The following is a 19,409-nucleotide window of genomic DNA, read 5'->3' as shown; positions in this document are numbered from 1 at the left end:
ACAACTGTCGATTCGTAGTCACTCTTTCGTAAAGGCAGTCATATTGTCAGATTCTAAAAGTGCGCTTCAAGTTCTGAATAATCTAAAAAGTTCCCAAAGAATCTTGCACTGTAGGCTTTTGCTTAAGGTAATGGTATACAGAATTTCATTCCAATGGATTCTAGCAGTCATCCGGTGGTGACAATCTAGCCCACTGTGGAATTATGAGCAATGAGAAAGCTGATACATTAGCTAAGAAATTAACTTTGATAATGCAGCTAAATTAACCGGCCACTTTCTTTTCATACGACTAAACTGTTTGTTAACCTGACTCTTAAGCGGGATATGATTGGACGCGCTATGGATAAGAGATGGAGAATTCTGAAAGAAGAGACAACTTCTCATTCCCAGTTTTCCAAGAAAGACAGCAGTAGCTCTATTTAGACGTCTCACCGAACATAACCGTTTGCGAGACCACATCTTCAAAACTGGAGTGGTGGTTTCTCGAAACTGTATATTGTGCGACTCCAGTCAACCTAATTTTGAACATTAAAATAATTATACTGCCCTTTCTCGATTTGAGAACATTGTTAAAAAGTACTGGAGAGCCCGTGAACTAATGGCTTAAGCGCTAGTGTTTGCCATTTGTAAAATACAAGCAAAAACGCAGTATTAGACTGGCGAGGCTTTCTAACAGAGCCCTCAGATTTTTTTTTCAAAACCTACGTCAGTCTAAGACTGCTTTCCCCCTCTTAGTTTTTAAATTTTAAGCATATGTGATTCTCTCCCAGCTAGATGGTTATAACTTTGTTTTAATTAATGAATAATTCAGAGATGGCCACATCGTGGCGCGCTGGTAGACTACAAGTGGCACTTCAGTCAGTTCTGAGTGGTGACGAGTTTTGAAGCAGAGTTTTTGCAAGAGCGTTTTGTGCATTTGTGCTTTTTTTTATTTTGTGTGATACGATGTACGTAACTGTTATCTATTTGCTCTTTTTCAAACCATTTTTAGAGTTTTTGTACTTCTATATTTTTTATAGTTCCTTTTATATACATCCTTTGTCAGAAAAGTCCCAGAACAATATTTTTATTTCTGAGTTTGCAATACTAAAAAGAACAAATGTTTTTATGTTACCTGAAATGTGTTCTTACTTGACATGTCCTTCGCCATATTTCCGCGCGAACTCACTAGGTGGTAGGGCTGTGCTTAGCAACACACTGTTCGGGTTGTTGTCGTATTCGTTAAGATGACACAGTAGATACTGATTGTGTGCAAAGAGTGAACATTAAGTTCTGCGTTAAGTTCGGAAAAACCCCTAGTGAACCATGGAGCATGATTAAGAACAAAGATTAGCAAAGCAAGCATATGCAGGCGAGAAGGCACTTTCAAAAAGTCGTGCTTTCGAGTGGCACAAAAGGTTTCGAAGGCAGCGATTCAGTGCAAGACGATACCAGGGTTGGTCGTCCGTCTACAGCACATATCCGATGCAAAAATGGAGGAGTATGTAAGGCAGTTATTGTAAGAAGACCGCCATCTAGAAGTGCGTATGATATCAGAAGAACTGAATCTGAATTGTGATATGTGTCATAAGATTTGTCCTTTGTTCTAGTACTTTTCTGACAAAGGATGTATTACAGTGCAAATTAAAATGACCAAAAGAAGCAAAGAAAGTCATAGTAGGCGTGACTTTAATGAACAGTGGGAAAATGAGTTACTATTTGCAGCAAATTCATGATGAAAAACATTTTGCATAGCTGGTGAAGGTACTTTTTCACATAATAGAAGACGCTATCTTAGTAGACACTATAAAACACGGAATCAGACTTACATTGAAAAAAAAATTAAGTTTGTTGAGTTGCGAAAAGAACTTGTGACTAAGAAATAGGAAGAAATCAGAAGACAAAATATATCTGCTAAAGTAAGTTATGTAGACTTACTAATGACAGACCTAACCATTTTTCGCATATAAATTGCATGCAACTGGTGTAATGGTTTGGGCAGCCATTGGATACACGACACGCATATCTCTAATTCAGATCGACGGTAATTTGAACGCAGATGTGTACATTTCTGACGTCTTACATCCTGTCACTGTGCCCTATATTCGAGGCCCCCAAACGCCATGTTCCAACAAGATAATGCAAGACCAAATGTTGTAAGACGTGTTGTGGTCTTCCTCAACGCGTAGGTTATTAGATAGCTGCCCTGGCCTGCATGGTCTCCAGATCTGTCATCCATTGAAACCATCTGGTCAAGGGTTGCTGAGAGACTGGCCCGCCACCCTCTCCAGCTAATACGGATGATAAAGTGTGTCATTTCTGTCATCTAAGCCCAGTTTGACTTCGTGCCTAATGGGGTAAGGGCAGTTTCAGCTGCCAGAGGTGGCGGCTGTTTCTACTAATTTCGCACCCCTATAATCCTCCAAAATGCTCACAAATTTAATCATTTTGTTTCCAAGGCATGCTGTTTACGTGAAATAAATATATTTTTTGTATTTACTTTCCTTCATGGTGTTGCAATTTTAATGGACAGCAGTGTACATATATGCACATACACTACATACACACACACACATATAGTATATATATATACAGAGAGAGATTAACATATGCATGATGCACAGTGCAAATGTTTTTAACCGCATTTATGACCAATTAGGTTCTTTCTTGCTTTACACTTGCTTTGTATTTCACTTTTTTCTATTTTTATTGTATTTTCTTATTTTTAAGTACTGTTCTGTGTACTTGCTTTGCTTACTTCTGAATTTTATTCTTTCCAATACTTCGTCCGTACGGCGAGGAATTATTTCGCGGTCCAAAACAAAAGGTGAAATTTGGATTTGTTGAAATGTGAAATTTAAGCGGATTTTTGTCGGATTTAGAAGATGACGAAACGCGCTTTTCATGACTTATTGATTGGCTGTATGGAAAGATTCCAATTCCTCTTGATACGTCGGGATCTTTCCATGGAATCAGCAACAATTGTGTTTTATTTTTATGTTTTACATTTTAACTGACACAACTGTACCTTTATGCATTCCAATTAATTATCCTTTCCACAATAGTCCACATTAACTTTGTAAAATACTTTCTTAATTGCTAATCTTTACCACAAAAGTACACATCTGCATTCTAAATTTCACTTCGAATTTTCTAGAAGATGATTTCCTTTTAGTTTTTCTAGTTCAAGAAATTAATTTGATTTACCGTATAAAATAGCGACGAAGATATGCTTTCCAATCTTGTTTTGGACGAAAGTGAAGTTTTGAACTTTAACAGGGCTTCCACCTATGAACACCACTTTCAGGTTTTCTAAATTGGAATTTGGACCTAAAATATAATAGTAATAAATAAAGGTCCTAATACTGCAAACATGTTAGTTATTTGAAAGACATATTTATAAAATTATCGGCATTAATGTTTAATTTATTGATACGTTATAAGATTTTTAACAATTGCAATGAAGTTTAATAAAATAAAATAAAGAAAGGAAATAATGTTCCTAATATTCATGCCTACCAAAGATCGAGAGATAAAACCACTGAATTCTGGCAGTTTGATCTAAGTTCAGAACTTAGCACAGCTTCACGGGAGCTTTTGGGTTTAAGTCCACCTGTATTGTGAATAGAGCCAATTTGTCTTAGAAAGTCTTCCACGAAGGCAGATATCCCTGGAGTGATTCGCCATAATAAAAATATTTTAATCCAGTCCTAATGCTCATAGCATTAGAAAAAATGCATTTTGAGTTTCTTTAGAGTTTGATTTATAAAATCCAACTGTAAGTTTTTTTATTTAATTTTTTAAAAATTAAATAAAAAAATTTAAATTTTTAAAATAATTTAAATTTTTAAATTTTACTTATTTTAAAATAAATTTTTGATTTAAATTTTTAAAATTTAAATTTTTTAAATTATTTTTTTTAATTAAAAAATAAACCCTACTTAATAAGAAACTAGGGTTTATTTTTAAAAAAAAATATTTAATTTTTAATTTTATAAATTTATTTAATCCTAGTTTGGAAATAATTATTGTAGTGTTTCTCTAAATTATTCACTGTTCTGTTTAGATTTTTAATATTCTTTTCCTGTCTTATTAAATAAAAAAATTTCAATTCTTGCTTGTTTTATAACAACTGCTTATAAAACAATGCGGTTAAGAGAAAATTTTATGAAAATGAAAGTTCCCCGCCTTTCCCTATGCTGCCGGAAAAATTTGTTTCAATTTTATGCTTTGTACTCCGTAATTTGTCCTTTTTTTGTACTATTTTCTTCTACTGTTTGAGAATATTATTTTTCATAGTTATAAAACTGATTATCATATAAAATAATTATCCACGAACAGACTTTGGACAAAAATATTATTCAGAAATGACACTGTTACGAGTAGTGATTTTCAAAAACTAATACTTGCATAAGCTTCAGAGTAATCAGCTTTTAAAAAGTATTTCATCTCAGTATTTTCTAAACGTTTACTGAAATTCGTTCATAATATTAGTCACCAGAAAAGACTAATGGGAAAATAGACACAAGAAAAATGGGCTAAAATCAGGGACAATGATCAAGAAATAGAGTTATTTCATAAAGGAATCCGACAACGTTTGGCATGCGAATTTCGTAAAATACACTCTTTTGTAAAAAATATCGAAGCACCAAGAAGGACCTTTGCGATCGTGACGAAATTTGGTATGCAAAAACATCTTGGTCGAACACGCAAATTATCAAAACTGTAGTATCAGGCTCAATGTTCCGTCTTACTTTCTTCGGGAACATGCAAGGACCTGACTCGGGACAGAGAGCTTACTAAAGCTATGTTCAATCACTGTGGGAAGTAGACAGGATACACAAGAAGGGTATACAAAACCCTTTATTTTTCTCTATTTACAATAACTTCCGTACTTCGGAATACACAGACCCACTACTTGTGGTCTAAACGTAAAAATATAAAAATAAAACTAAACTCTAATTTAACTTTAAAATAATAAACGTGGAAGATTGGCCTTATATTAACAGGAAGCCGTATGTAGTACAGAGAACTGTGAACACTACAATACGTTTAAAAATTATCAAGAGGATTAAAACCTCTAGCCTGGAAGGCAACCAGCAACTGAGTAAAACTTCTAAGGTAAACGGCCTGCTTCGACTCACTGCTTCCTCTCTCTCGCTTGGCAAAAAGCCACAACTTAAATACTTGGCGTTCGCCAGACAAACTTTGAATAAATACGTTAACGCTTATAATTCTGGCCGGAAGTAGAAAATAAGAAGTGATAGTAAAGATTTAAAATAAAATAAACGTTAGTAAAACTTAAGATCCTTACATACTTCCCGCCAGAGTTAATTAGTTTGAAACTGGGGTCTAAAACGACCTTGTTGAAAACTTTTAGCTCTAGAATCTAACGCGAGGCCAATCTTTTACAAACATTTTTCGCTAGAAACTAGAAATTTAAAAGAAAGAAATTTGTTTTTACAATAGCAGCTCCCAGGACACACAATTTTTTTCATCTCTACTGCATCTAAACAGGAGCTTTTATTCAAATCTGGTTCCTTCCAGAGATCTGGAAGGAAAACTAGTTTAATGAAATGTTACACAATGAAACGGCAAGTAACATGTATAGTTATATTTCTCTTAACATTCTTATTTCATTCATGACTATTTTAATTATCTCTCCCCGTGCTCTCTGACATGTGTTGTAAAAGAACACCAAACACGAATGTGTTTCTGTCTACGTGTTCAACACTTCCTCCTACAATCAAAACACTAACGTGTTAAAATTCAACATACCAAGACCTCGTAACACACCCTAATTTCAACTCTAAACCCTGAGGTACTATTCTGAAAGTGGCTAACTCTGAAGTGTAGCGTCAGAGAGCCTAACTACATCATTCAACCTTTAACACATATTCACCATGATTTAGTCTTTTTACAGTCACACGAATAAAAAAAAATTTAACATTACTTTCACTTTTACCATATCACGGTATTTCTTAACATTTAAAATAACAGTTCACCTTATATATAAGAACATATTAACATGCCGTTAATTTTACACATTTGAAAACATACATTAGTAGTACATTGTTAACTTCTATTCTTTTCAAAGCAAGTGCCGATTCTTTCTACATTGAAATAATACATTTCAAAAAGTCTTTCAGACTAAAACTTCTTTCTTGCCAGAATGTTTTAAATAATATTTATACACTAACTTTTACAATATATAAGTCTTTACACATCGCTATTATACATCAACTTTACTTTTACACGCGAGTAATTGAAAAACATAATACCAAAATCGGTAACAACTCATTTCTCGCCCTTTTGGCGATAAAGGTAGACTTCGCATGAGGTAAAACTTCTTGAAATCTGCCACTTGCAGTAAGAATGAAAGATTAACTTAAGTTTGCAAAGTAACATAAAATTTTACTTATCTTTGTGATATTCGGACATTCTTTTCTGGGCCCAGTCCTGAAAGGTAGTGCAGATTGTTGTTTGATTTATCCTCCGTTTTGTACGGGCTCGCCCTTCAGTGCCTTCCTCTAGATGCTTTCTTTTTTCTCCAGTTCGGTCACCCTTGAATACCTTCTTTTTCGCTTCTGCCTGTGGTCTTGGTCGTTTGATTGCAGCTGGTCTTGGCGGAACCGGGAAACTTCTGTCGTGTTCCTGCTTGGACCTCGTTGCTGGCCGTTCAAATTTTCCTTGTAACTTTTCCTCCGTCGCTGGTGGCCCTTCCGCAGTTCGGCGACATTTGCTGCGGAGAGTCCTGTCGGATGTTTAGATCTTCCGTTTTAGAGCCGGGTTATAGTTGCCGTTATTTCTCCTGGTTCTCTTTGCATACGTCGTCCTTCTCCTTTCTTCATTCTGGGGGTGTTCGTGAGCTCTCTTTTCTGGACGGTGGAACGGCTTCTTTTTCTTGCTACCTTCAATTTTTCCGCGAAGAAACTTTCTTTTCACTTGCTCCTGCCTCTTAATGGCTTGCCCTTGTACTTGTCGTTTTTCCACCTCTGGAGCTTGTGCCTGCGGTGTCTGCCGTGCCGGGTCCTGCAAAAGATCTTTGAAAATTTTCATTTTATTACGATCATAGTAGGGTTTGATTTGATCAATGTTTGCGGAGCAGGTTTCACCATTTCTAGCTTTTAACACTACTACAGCGTGAGTTATTTTTTCTATGACATATGGTCCTTCAAATCGTGAAAAAAATTTGGCAGTTTTATCTTCTGGTGCTGAAGAAAGTGAATGCTCAATTTTTAAAACTTCATCCCCTACTTTATAAGTTACTCCCCGTCGTTTCAAATCATAATATAGTTTTTGTTTTCTCTGTGCTACTTCAGTATTCTTTTTTGCTCCTTTAATTAGTTTTTCTATATCACCCATTTTAAATTCTGGGGCTCTTTGTTGCACATAAAATAATTTATCTAACGGCGTTATAATCTTTCTGCCTAAAAATAACTCAGCAGGAGTTTTGCCCGTTGTATCATGTTTTGCGGTCCTAAGGGTGAAAGCAAATTCATTGACATAGTTATCCCAGCTTTTATGAAAATTTTTAACATAACTACGGATAATTTTCACTATATTTCTATTGACCCGTTCCGCTATATTTGATTGCGGCCGATACGGGACCATTTTTAAATGACGTATGCCCAGTTTTTGGCACTTGTCTTCAAATATATTACTTACAAATTGAGGACCATTATCCGATATAACTTTTAGGGGCGCCCCGTATTTTAAAATATATTTATTTAAAATAGAATCAGTAACTAATTTCGCGGAGGCTCGTTTTAAGGGAACAATTTCGGTCCACTTATTAAAATGATCAACCATAACAAGGAGATAGCGACTTTTATTTAACTGACTTTTTGGGAAAGGGCCCAATAAATCGATGCCAATTATTTCATTTGGAAATTCGGATTTAATACTATTTAGAAACCCGGCCGGGCGGAAATTAATATAATTAACTGCCTGACATGTTGGGCAGGACTGGGCATACGCCCTTGTTAACTTTTGCAGTTCAGGAAAATAGACTGCCTCGCGTACGCGTTGGATAGGTTTTCGAATACCAGCATGAGAAGCTAAAGGTCTGTCATGGAGCACCTCCAGGATATTTAATCTAAGACTAGCTGGGATAACAGGTCGAAATTCGTTGTTGGAATTCGTAGTTTTTGTATAAATTAATAGAGCATCTATTAGTTCGTAATGGGCCGCCCTATTTCTTATCGCCACAATATCTTGGTGGCTAAAATTTTCAGGATCCTTTAAATAATCATAAATATTTTTAAATTCAGGATCCTTACCCAGTTCGGTTATTACAGTTTCTCGGGAATTTATTGTACATGCTGTGAGCATTGCCACCTTTACGGTATTACCTTCTTGATCTATTTTAATTCTGGATAGGGCATCTGCTACGATATTTTCCTTTCCGGGGGTATGCTTGATTACCAGATTATATTCTTGTAGCTTGAGTGCCATCTTAATAACCTTTGGGATAAGTATTTCCCTGAGTACTATCTAGTTACCGCCGCATGATCAGAGTACACTGTTATTGGCGCCTTTCTAAAATAGACTCGGACCTTTTGCACTGCTAACAGAACTGCAAGTGCCTCTCTCTCGGTCGCGGAATAATTTCTTTGTGTTTGATTTAAAGTTCGGCTAAAAAATGCCACGGGCTGCTGATTTTGCGAAAGTACCGCTCCTACCGCAAAATCCGAAGCATCCGCTGAAATTTCTAAATTCTCATCCTTTTCAGGAAATTTCAACACAGGGGCTTGCGTTAATGCTTGTTTTAATTTTTCGAAAGCACTATTGGCTTCGGCCGTCCACGAGAATCTTGCCTTTTTCCTTTTTAATTTTAACAATGGTTCAGCAATAGCTGCAAAATTTTTTATAAAGGACCTATAATATGAACAAAGTCCTAGAAAAGAAGAGAGCTTCTTCGCCGTGTTTGGAGTCGGATACTTTTGTACAGCGATTATTTTTGATTCGTCTGTCTCTATTCCTTTCTGAGATATCTTGTAACCTAAATATTTTAATTCAGGGGCTGCAAATTTGCAATTTTCGACATTAACTTTTAGACCGGCTTCATTTAATAAAGAAAACACCTGTCTTAAATCCTGTACATGTTGGTCGAGATTATCACTAGTAATAATGATATCCTCTAAATAGATAAATGTGGACTTTCCATGAACAGGCCTTAACACAATGTCCATATATCGCTGAAATGTTGCCGGTGCCCCTGAAAGGCCAAATGGCATACGCAGAAATGCATAAGTGCCAGACTTGGTTATAAAAGCAGTCTTAGGCACGTCCTCAGGCCTAACCCCTATTTGAGAATAACTAGTCGTTAAGTCTAAAGTCGTCATATATTTGGTGGATGTTATGTTCCTTAGAATTTCTTCTATAATAGGTAACGGATATACCGGATATTTAGTTATGGAGTTTAATTTACGGTAGTCAATTGCGAATCTCCACCTTTTTGGATGTGTCAAAGGATAGTCATTATTTTTCTTACATAAAACCACCGGGCCTAGCATAACTACCTGAGATGGGCGTTATGATCTTTTTACGTAGCATATCGGTGATATGCCATTCTATAATTTTTTCCTTATTCTTATCATACCGGTATGCTTTGTGGCGAACTGGCATTGAATCTCCGGTGTCAATACTATGGTTAGTAACCTGAGTAAATCCTGGAATATCACTAAATAACGAAGCAAATTCACTTACCACTTGTCGGATTCTTCCTTGCTCGTCATTAGGCAGGTGGTCAAGATTTAACATCGGCGGTTCAGCCTTTTTTCCACGAACTGGTTTCATTGACAGCTTAAGGGACGCTTCATTAAAATCTAGCGTTGCTTGTGCCTCTGAAAGAAAATCTATTCTAAAATAATATGTGCTTGCAGATTCTTTACTATAAAAAACATAACCTTTACTTTTTCGTCCTTGATACGGACATACAGCGGTAATTTACCTATACACTTACATTTTTCTCCTTGCGCCGCTAACACTGTCGTATTATCCGAATTATATATGCGGTATTTCCGAAAATACTTCCTAAAAAATCTTCTGCCACACAGGAACACTGCGCGCCTGTATCCAGGAGTGCGGTGGCTGGGATATTATTCACCAACACTTCAATCTTCGGAAGAGTCAAATTTTTCACCATTACTGTATTTAACCTGAAGGAAGAGGGGTTTTCGTGGCCTTCGGATTTCCGCACCCTCTCATTAGCAGAAATCCGTTTTAGTTTAAATTATTTTTCATTTCCGTGCTTTCCTTCTTTTTCCACTGGCCTTAAGACTTTTTTCCTGGATTGCTCTTGAACTGTCGACGTTCGCCGGCTGTTTTTGAATGCTCGGGTTTCCTTGCCCACTGATTCGCTGTGCTTCCGTAGCCGTGTGCTTGAGTTTGCTGTAGTCTTGGCGCACCAAATTGGTTTCGCTGTTGATATTGGCGTCTTCTTTCAATGTCCGCCGTTCTTCTACTTTCAAACTGGATTGCTAGCTCAAATAACTTTTCCAGTGTAGTCGGATTTCTTAATTCAATAAAGTCTTGCACTTGGGGCAGTAACCTCGGCAAAATCACTTGAATTATCTCAGGATCCGGACGGTTTCCATACAAGAGTTTGAAGACGTGAATTTTTCTTAAAATAAAGCTTGAGAGATTTTCGATTCTTTGTTGATATATGCTGAAAAGTTCCGTTTCTAATTTCGCACGATCCCTTACGACAGGGAAGGCTTTTAGTAGGGCAGTCTTGAAATTCTCGTAAGTATAGGTGGGACTTCCTGCTTGACCCAAGAGACTTCTGCCTATACATTTGAACCAATTAAGCGCTTGGCCCCTCAAAGCGCTGGTAGCTAAGGTAACTTTTTGAAATTCGTACACGGGGTAGAGCATGAAGTGGTCATCCAATTTTTCCAAAAAACTGGTTACCGGGGAGTTTCCATTAAATGTTGCTTCTGGTTTCATCGAAGCGCGCATGGTCTGGACGATGTAACCAAATCCTTCCAGGGAGGCAGCTGGCATTTCTGGATTCTGAGCCGCTGCTGCAGAGAGCACAGGTTCTTCTTGAAACTCGGCTATGGTTATTCTTCTTCGTTGGGCGCCACTATCAGGCTCAATGTTCCGTCTTACTTTCTTCGGGAACATGCAAGGACCTAACTCGGAACAGAGAGCTTACTAAAGCTATGTTCAATCACTGTGAGAAGTAGACAGGGTACACAAGAAGGGTATACAAAACCCTTAATTTTCTCTATTTACAATAACTTCCGTACTTCGGAATACACAGACCCACTACTTGTGGTCTAAACGTAAAAATATAAAAATAAAACTAAACTCTAATTTAACTTTAAAATAATAAACGTGGAAGATTGGCCTTATATTAACAGGAAGTCATATGTAGTACAGAGAACTGTGAATACTACATTACGTTTAAAAATTATCAAGAGGATTAAAACCTCTAGCCTGGAAGGCAACCAGCAACTGAGTAAAACTTCTAAGGTAAGCGGCCTGCTTCGACTCACTGCTTCCTCTCTCTCGCTTGGCAAAAAGCCAAAACTTAAATACTTGGCGTTCGCCAGACAAACTTTGAATAAATACGTTAACGCTTATAATTCTGGCCGGAAGTAGAAAATAAGAAGTGATAGTAAAGATTTAAAATAAAATAAACGTTAGTAAAACTTAAGATCGTTACAGTAGGACTATGAATCGTATTTTTTGCATCGCTATTAGAGAAGGATTACAGCCTTATCGTTCTCTCTGTTCTTAGATACATTTCTCTCAATCTTATTATTTGGCATCGGGCACTCTCGCTTTCTCTCAATCAAATTAATTGGCATCGGGCACTCTCGCTTGTAAGAGATATAAAAGGTTTCAAATTTTTTTTTGTCTTTTTATTATTAACGTTTTCCGTGTTGACCTTATTTATTAAATATCACGTTTATCGGACTTATGCCACATAAAATTAAATTTAACAATAAAATTACGAAATATTTTAAAACACCAAAGTTTTAGAATTTCGGTTACATAGTCTTGCATACTGGGATAAAAATGTTTTATTCCGTACAGTATTGCCACTACTCGCTTTCTAATCGTCGAATCCGTTAATCAAAAATTCGTTTAATATGAAATAAATAAATAATAAAAAAAATCACGCCATTCTTCGAAAATACTAAATATTTTAATTAGAGCAATCTTGAATTAAATACAGTTTTATTGCTTAAATCAATTCGATTCAAAAGTAAGAAACTAATATTCTAAAGAACTGCTTCTATTACTTTCAAATGTATTGCTAAAATTAATTAATGTAAAAATTAATTGCTAGCAGTTATCCTTAATTGGTTTCGAGATTTCAGTTTTATTTGAATTAACGAGAAATTGTATTTATGTTGACTTACTTGGTACAATCTGCAACTTTTCTAATTTATCTAACATGCTGGGTACAAGGAAACAGTACTTGGCTTTATACTTTGCAATTAAGTCCCACATGTTGTTTCCATCTCTTATCTAGTAATGGCTACCACAGTACAAAAATATAGTTATGCCTAGGGCTAGGCATGGAGTGAAGAAATCCCAAGCGGTCCAACCCACCTGGTGCACATAAAAGGACAAAACATTTATCTTATTGATACTAAATGCAACTTAGTTAAATTTATTCATACAACACAAGTTCAAATAATGATAATATTGTTTTCATTATTTATTGGGAAATATGTATCGCATGCTGTCGAACATGATGTCAAATTTGCCGCATCAGTTATAAGCATTCATGTAGATTGTTCAGGCATAAAATTCAAGATGGTATAAATTTGTTTCCCTAGAGTTTGGCAGAAACATTCCTCAATATGAAACATTATTAAGAAAAACAATAAATGAATCCCAAGTTGACATACAGAAAGTGTGCAATGTGACATTTGTTATTGACAACGTAGATTTTTTTTGGCATTGTGTTATACTGATTACGAGTGTATGTGATTATGGCAAAGCCTCGAGGGCTATCTGCCTAAGGAGGGGAATGGCTTCGCGGAAGACTTTCTAAGGGAAACTGGCTCGTATACACGTTACACATGGGGAAAACCACGAAAACGCCCATGCAGCCAGCCCGTTCGCGGAATTCGATCCTCGAACCGAACTACCAGTGTTCAGCGACTTTAACATTCGGCCGCTGGTGGGCTATACCGATTACGAACCAGTGAAGAATGTTATCCCATAAGCACTGTGACTTAACAAGAGCCGCTGTTATTTAAAAAATTTATTTTTGAAATTCTTTTCTGACTTCCTAGTGAAGTCAGGAAAGACCAGCTGGAAAACGGTGACATTAAACACATAATTGATTTAATGGAGTCTTCAAACAGAAAACCTACTTGGCAGGACATTTCGATCTATAGATCTACCTACAACAAAACAATATTGGGCACTCTGGGACTCACTCCATATTCGAAACGGCGCCTTGTACTGGATAGTGGAATCGGATGATAGAAAGACGTTCCGATGGCAGCTGGTACTTCCAAGATCTCGGATCCCGAACATCCTTAAAAAACTGCATAACAGCCCTACAGGAGGCCACTTTGGAATAATAAAGACCTTGCAGAGAGTTCGAGAGCGCTTCTACTGGAGTAATGCGAAAGATGACGTGCAGAGGTGGTGCCGATCTTGCGATGCTTGTGCTGGTCGGAAAGGACGGAAGAAACGCAACCGAGGCAAGTTGCAACGTTACAACGTAGGAGAGCCTTTTGAACGTATCGCCGTTGACTGTCATTGTTTACTTCACCAAGTGGTCTGAAGCATATCCCTATTCCTGATCAAGAGGTTGTCACAGTTCGCGGAACTGCACGTATGTATATAAGCACCGGTCAGACTAGTTTCTGCCCTTTTCTTCTTCGCCCGTGTCCTACCTACTGTCGCTTGGCAATCAGCGACACCGCACGTTGTGCGAGTTTGTGTTCCTGCATATCGCGCTGATGGAGTTCCATCGTTCCTGCATATTTCACATGGAGTGTCGTCGTATTTTTTGCATAAAAAGAAGCAGAACGATAAGGTTGCAATACATTTAGATGAAAATGCTCAGCTTAAAAATCCATCTGCCACGGTAACGTTTTAAAAGATCTCAAGCAGATTATCTATAGGTGTTCGACTCCAGAAAATGCATGACCAGCGATGTGTCACCCGTGATATTTTATGTGTGTTAAAGAATGTGAATGTGAAAAAAGAGCTTGCACGTGTATAATAATAACGCGTGCACTGCACGAAATTAATATGAGAAAATTTCGACTACATAAATTGTGATGGAAGTCGATTTGATTTGTTAGCTAACGGACACGTGTTCTGTTTTCGTCTACTATTCCAATTTTAGGTTCCCACGCTTTGTGTTCTAAGTTATGATATTTTATATGTGTGTGATAAGTGTTCCATATTTAATCCAGAAAAGGTGTTTTTTGATAAAACAAATGTGAGATTAGAAAAAGAAATTTGTCTCCGCAAGTCTCATGCACGTGGGTTATTGGGTAAGTGAAATATTTAATTGTCCTTGATGCTAGGATTTAATACGCAATGTACGATCACTAAGAATTGAAGCCAGTAAATATTGGGCACATGTAAATTAATTAAGGATTTCTAGATAAATATTTGGATAGATTGTCACATTACAACGCCTCCTAGTAGTGCACACCACCACAGAGATGAAGATACAGCACTGGATTTCCAGGTTCGGAGTGCCTCTTCAGTTACTTTCGGATCAAGGAAGGAATTTTACCTCGGCTGTAATCAAAGAACTCTGCAAGCTACTCGTCATTGGTAAAACTCAAAAGACGCCCCTATATCCCCAGTCGGACGGCATATGGTAGAGAGGTTCAATCGAACCATCCTTCTCATGGGTGGCTTCCAGAAACCAATAGGACTGGGACAAGAAGTTACTGCTGTATTTACTGGCTTATCGCACGAGTACTGGTTTACGAGACTACCGGCTATTCTCCATCTCAGATGCTCTTTAGTCGTGACCATTGTCTGCCTTGTGATCTTTTGTTTGGACACAGTCCTAAACAGGCTGAACGACGTCGTGGTTCGGATCCGTAAGTCATCGAACTCTAAACCTAAAGTCGTTCATTACGACAGGTTAGCTCCTTACTATGTTCGTAGTAAATAGCGTATATAATTGTAAATAGAGTAAGACCATGGTCCTTTTGGTTTCTAAATTTGTAAAATTTATGCACTTATCTGATTTGTATTTGATTTGATTTGTATTTAGTATTTGATAATATTTGATTTGTTTTACGTTACTTATTGCAGTTATTGTTTATGTTATTTCTTATTGTAATAAAATATTTATTGTTGGATTGGTGCCTTGGTTGTAAGTTTGGCTTCCTGTCCAGGGGTTGTACTGCACGGGACGTGCAGTCCTTGGGAAGGGGGCAGTATTACGGTTTTTGTATTTAGATAGCTTTTTTTGGTTAAGAATTATTATTATAAATTATGAATTATTATTATGAATTACCAGAATTGTTATTGTTCCATACTTGTAACTTTATCGTTTCGCTGACGGAGCACTTTCCCATCGCATTTTTGTTATTGTGCATTTATATTGTCAATCCGTTACATCTGGCAACAAGAAGTAATGTAAAGATTAGTTTCTGATAATTGGCAACTGAGATATATTCCTACTACGCAGCAGAACGCTCACTCGCAACATGTATTAGCTGGAAAACTCTCTCTCTTCTCGCTAAGAATAAATGATTAAATTATATCGTTAATTGCGCATTTCATTTCTTACTACGCTAAACAAAGCTCACTACAGCGCACAGTTATTAAATTGTTTCACTTCCCTTGCAATGCCTAAAAATTAAAAATACAGGAGCACGTGCATTTAACATTTAATAAATAGATATCTCGTAATTGTTCTCTTTTGCCATCGAGAAAATACCAGAATGTTCTCGTGCACGATTAAAAAGCTTATAAAAGCCTGATCAAGTCATCTCAGTTCAGTTGTTTACTTAGTGCTGTTATTGATTGTAGCGAATTCGCGGTGCAATTGGATTAGCGTTTCTATGTTTTGAATTGAGTTTTATTTAATGTTATAGTAGTTTACAATATAAATACTGTACGAATATCTCTGAATAAATTTTAACATTTTGTTTTATTTCTTGGGATAAAAATAAATTTTGTTAACTTTTTATCAAGTTGTGCATTCAATCCATTACGAACCCGTACGCAAGCAACAATATCATTCTTTAATAACAACGTATTATTATGATACTTCGGCACCGAAGACAGGTGACGGAGAACGGGGGCACTTGGCGTCTACCAGAGGTAAGCAGATGTATGTCTCTCATCCTTCATTATCCAGCACTTGGTGAAGAATTTGTGAATTTATCAATAGAGCACAGCTTGCTGTTGTGTCTTCGCTCTTTTCAATATATAATGGCGGCGTTTTGGAGATTATGCTTTAAAACGAAATGACCCGTTCAGTTGCGTTTGCTTCGACGTTTATCTGCCGTCGCATGAGAAGACATCAGGCTATATATTGAATGATTCAAATTTTCACTTTACTGAAATTCAGCATCGCCGTCTAGCGATGGGCGGCCTGACGGAACCCCGCAGCTTAATATTTCTAAGTTTATACTCTGCTCTCTTTGAAAGATGCATTAAGTTTCGCTCAAACGTGTGATTGCAGTAGTATTAACAAAATTATCTCAAACATGTCTGTATTTAGATACTTAAGTTCTTTAAGTCTATTTCCTGTTATAAACTAAAGTATTACTGAGGCTACTCGTTTTTATTTGTTAATAAGTGTGGCAGGTATCCCCGTGGAAACGCCATTGATAATGCATGCAATATATGTACAGTAAACGTGTTATGTTATAGAAAGTCAGTATTTAAATATATAAATAAATCTCTATCTATAAATGTTCTTCTTTTTATGTAAGATGTTGATTGCAGTTTTTAAAACTAAGTAACGAATGAAACGCTTCATTCTTCTGATAGAAACCACAGACCTCTGTTATTGCAGTAATAGAGTTAATAGTTGTTTAGATCACAATCATTTGCCACTATTCTAAAGTTTTCATTCATGCTCAAGATTTATTCTAGTTTGAATTATGAATCATAAATCTGTTTTTAACTTGATTAAACTGAATTTTAGAACGTTTCTAAATTCATTTATTTACAGATTGCTCTTCAAAATGGGCTGGTAAATATTGTGAAAGAACATTTACCGGACACCAGTTGAAAACGACATCTCCGCTCTTTAAGTTATAATCAAAAGCAATGTTTTCGAACTCCGGTATTAACATCTGAAAGAAAAAGGAACAGAAATTTATTAAACCATAGGGATAGGTTTGAAATCAATATACATTCAAATCAACTCAATGTTGTACAAAGTTCACATAATATGAAAAAATCTGATGTGTACACCACATGACTGCCTTGTATGGAATATTAAATTAGATGCAATTTTTCCTGCATTTTACTTAAGCTTATTGAATTAAATTAAATCTTCTTTGTCGATAGCGCATCAACCACAACAGAATAAATGCGCTTTTTAAAATTTACTATATTTATTTACCATCTTGATACTCTGGCGTTAGGTTCACCTAAAAGTGTTACATCGCATTCTTTTTTTAACTCAGAATGTTCAAAAATTATATCATCTGAAGAATTATATAATCTTTGCCACATGTTCCATTCAAATACTGTAATAAATCTAAAACCACGTCTAAAAGAAATTAGACAAGTAAAAAAGAAACAGTTTTTTACAGACGATTCAGTGCTGCTTAGCTAATGCTCTTGCGCTACTCGTAAACATGTAGATTTATTACTCGTAGATTTATGACACTCGTAGATTTATGACAGTATTTTCTCCTGATATAAAACACTTATTTCCTCGAATTTCATTAGAGATGTATTTCTCATTCAATTAATTCAGGTCTCACTTCGCGACAAGGCAAAAATAATAAATACACAAAATATCTTCAATAAAAATTTAAAGATATAGAAAAACATAAAACACACCAAACACAGTTAAAAAGTTTGTTTTTCTTAAATTTTACAATAAAAATTACAATTTCTACACAAAAACAAGCAATTCGACCAGCGGGCAAGAAGACAGATTTTTCGGTGCATAAAACTGAAAGTTTATTTCTTGTCTCACTCGGCAAAAAGACACTGAAAGCGTAGAAACTGATTTCATTTGTTGTGGACCCCATGCTGAGTGAATATATGGGCGAATTTAATAACTTAATTGATAATTCCAGAATGATTTAAACATAATTTAATTCGCAATAATAACAGAAGACGTTACTTTGTTGTTACGAAGTTTAGTTTCTCTAGATTAGCAACAAATCCACTATTCTGCTAAGTTTCAAATGTAAATAAACATGACTGATATAGTAAAAACAAATATGCTTAAACAACTTTTAAACTGTTGATAATTATACAACTATTACATGCAAGTTAACTAAAGGCATAAAAGCCTTAAAAAATGCACAATTTACAAACATATAGGATTAAAGAAACTGAGCTCACTGAGCCGAATATCAGAGTGAATATATATATATATATATATATATATATATATATATACTTATATACTTTTGGTGCGGCCGATTCCAACAAAAAAGGGAGTAGCACAACTACATGTTATAGCAGTCCCACATACAAAATTTTAACGTTCTGAGACTATTCATTTTTGAGTTATGCGAGATACATACATACATACGTACGTACGTACAGACGCCAAGAAAAAATCTCTTCTGAATCCATTTTAAATCGGTTTTAAAATTCGTTTGGGGGAAAATCCTTTATTCTGTCCTTACGTACAGATGTCACACAAAAACATCGTTAAATTGCATTCGATAGCGGTGAAAATGGATATTTTCGTTGAAATAGAATACCCGAAATTTTTCGCGATTAGAATACTAACTTTTTACTTCGTACAAGGAAGTAAAGTTGACCACAGAATTAGAAACTAAGTGAGCTTCATGAATTTTATTCTTATTCCAATATATTTTAAAATCTTTCACTATCGCTATCTGTCTTATTCTTTGAACTTTGTACACATTCTCTAAGCTAATTTTTCAAAAAAGTACATGTATGAAGAAGAATGAGCTAAATTTTAGATTTAATCTCGAAACCAGCAAGGTATTTTCTCTTATTTGGTACCTAAATTTTGTTGACGGCTTGTGTTTCGTGATTGAGAGCAAGCAATAGGCTATGAAAACATATCGGTCTCTTTGTAAGCTGTGCATGTAAAGGTATGAAGATGTTAAGCTTATTAAATGGCCGAGAATATTGTACACTAGTATACATTTATTGTTTTAATACAGGGAATTAAATATTGAAAGAAACATTAAAAAATAGATATCATATTCAAAAAACATACTCACAATAGAATTGAAGTCTCTTTTAAAGTTCTTATCTCATTTGGACAAATTTTGTAACTCTGTAAGATTAAACCA

The 19,409-nt window shown here is 35.8% G+C and overlaps 1 pseudogene; it reads right to left on the bottom strand.

Moving 5' to 3' along the window:
* Positions 1–19,409, bottom strand: part of LOC118204618 (acetoacetyl-CoA synthetase-like) — a 73,299-nt pseudogene that overhangs the window by 27,375 nt on the left and 26,515 nt on the right.

Source organism: Stegodyphus dumicola, chromosome 10 (assembly GCF_044657685.1).
Source record: "Stegodyphus dumicola isolate Sdum_Otavi_A_Nest chromosome 10, ASM4465768v1".
In the NCBI taxonomy this organism is placed as follows: domain Eukaryota; kingdom Metazoa; phylum Arthropoda; class Arachnida; order Araneae; family Eresidae; genus Stegodyphus; species Stegodyphus dumicola.
The sequence above is the reverse complement of the archived record's forward strand: the minus strand, read 5'-3'. Positions and strand labels throughout refer to the sequence as shown.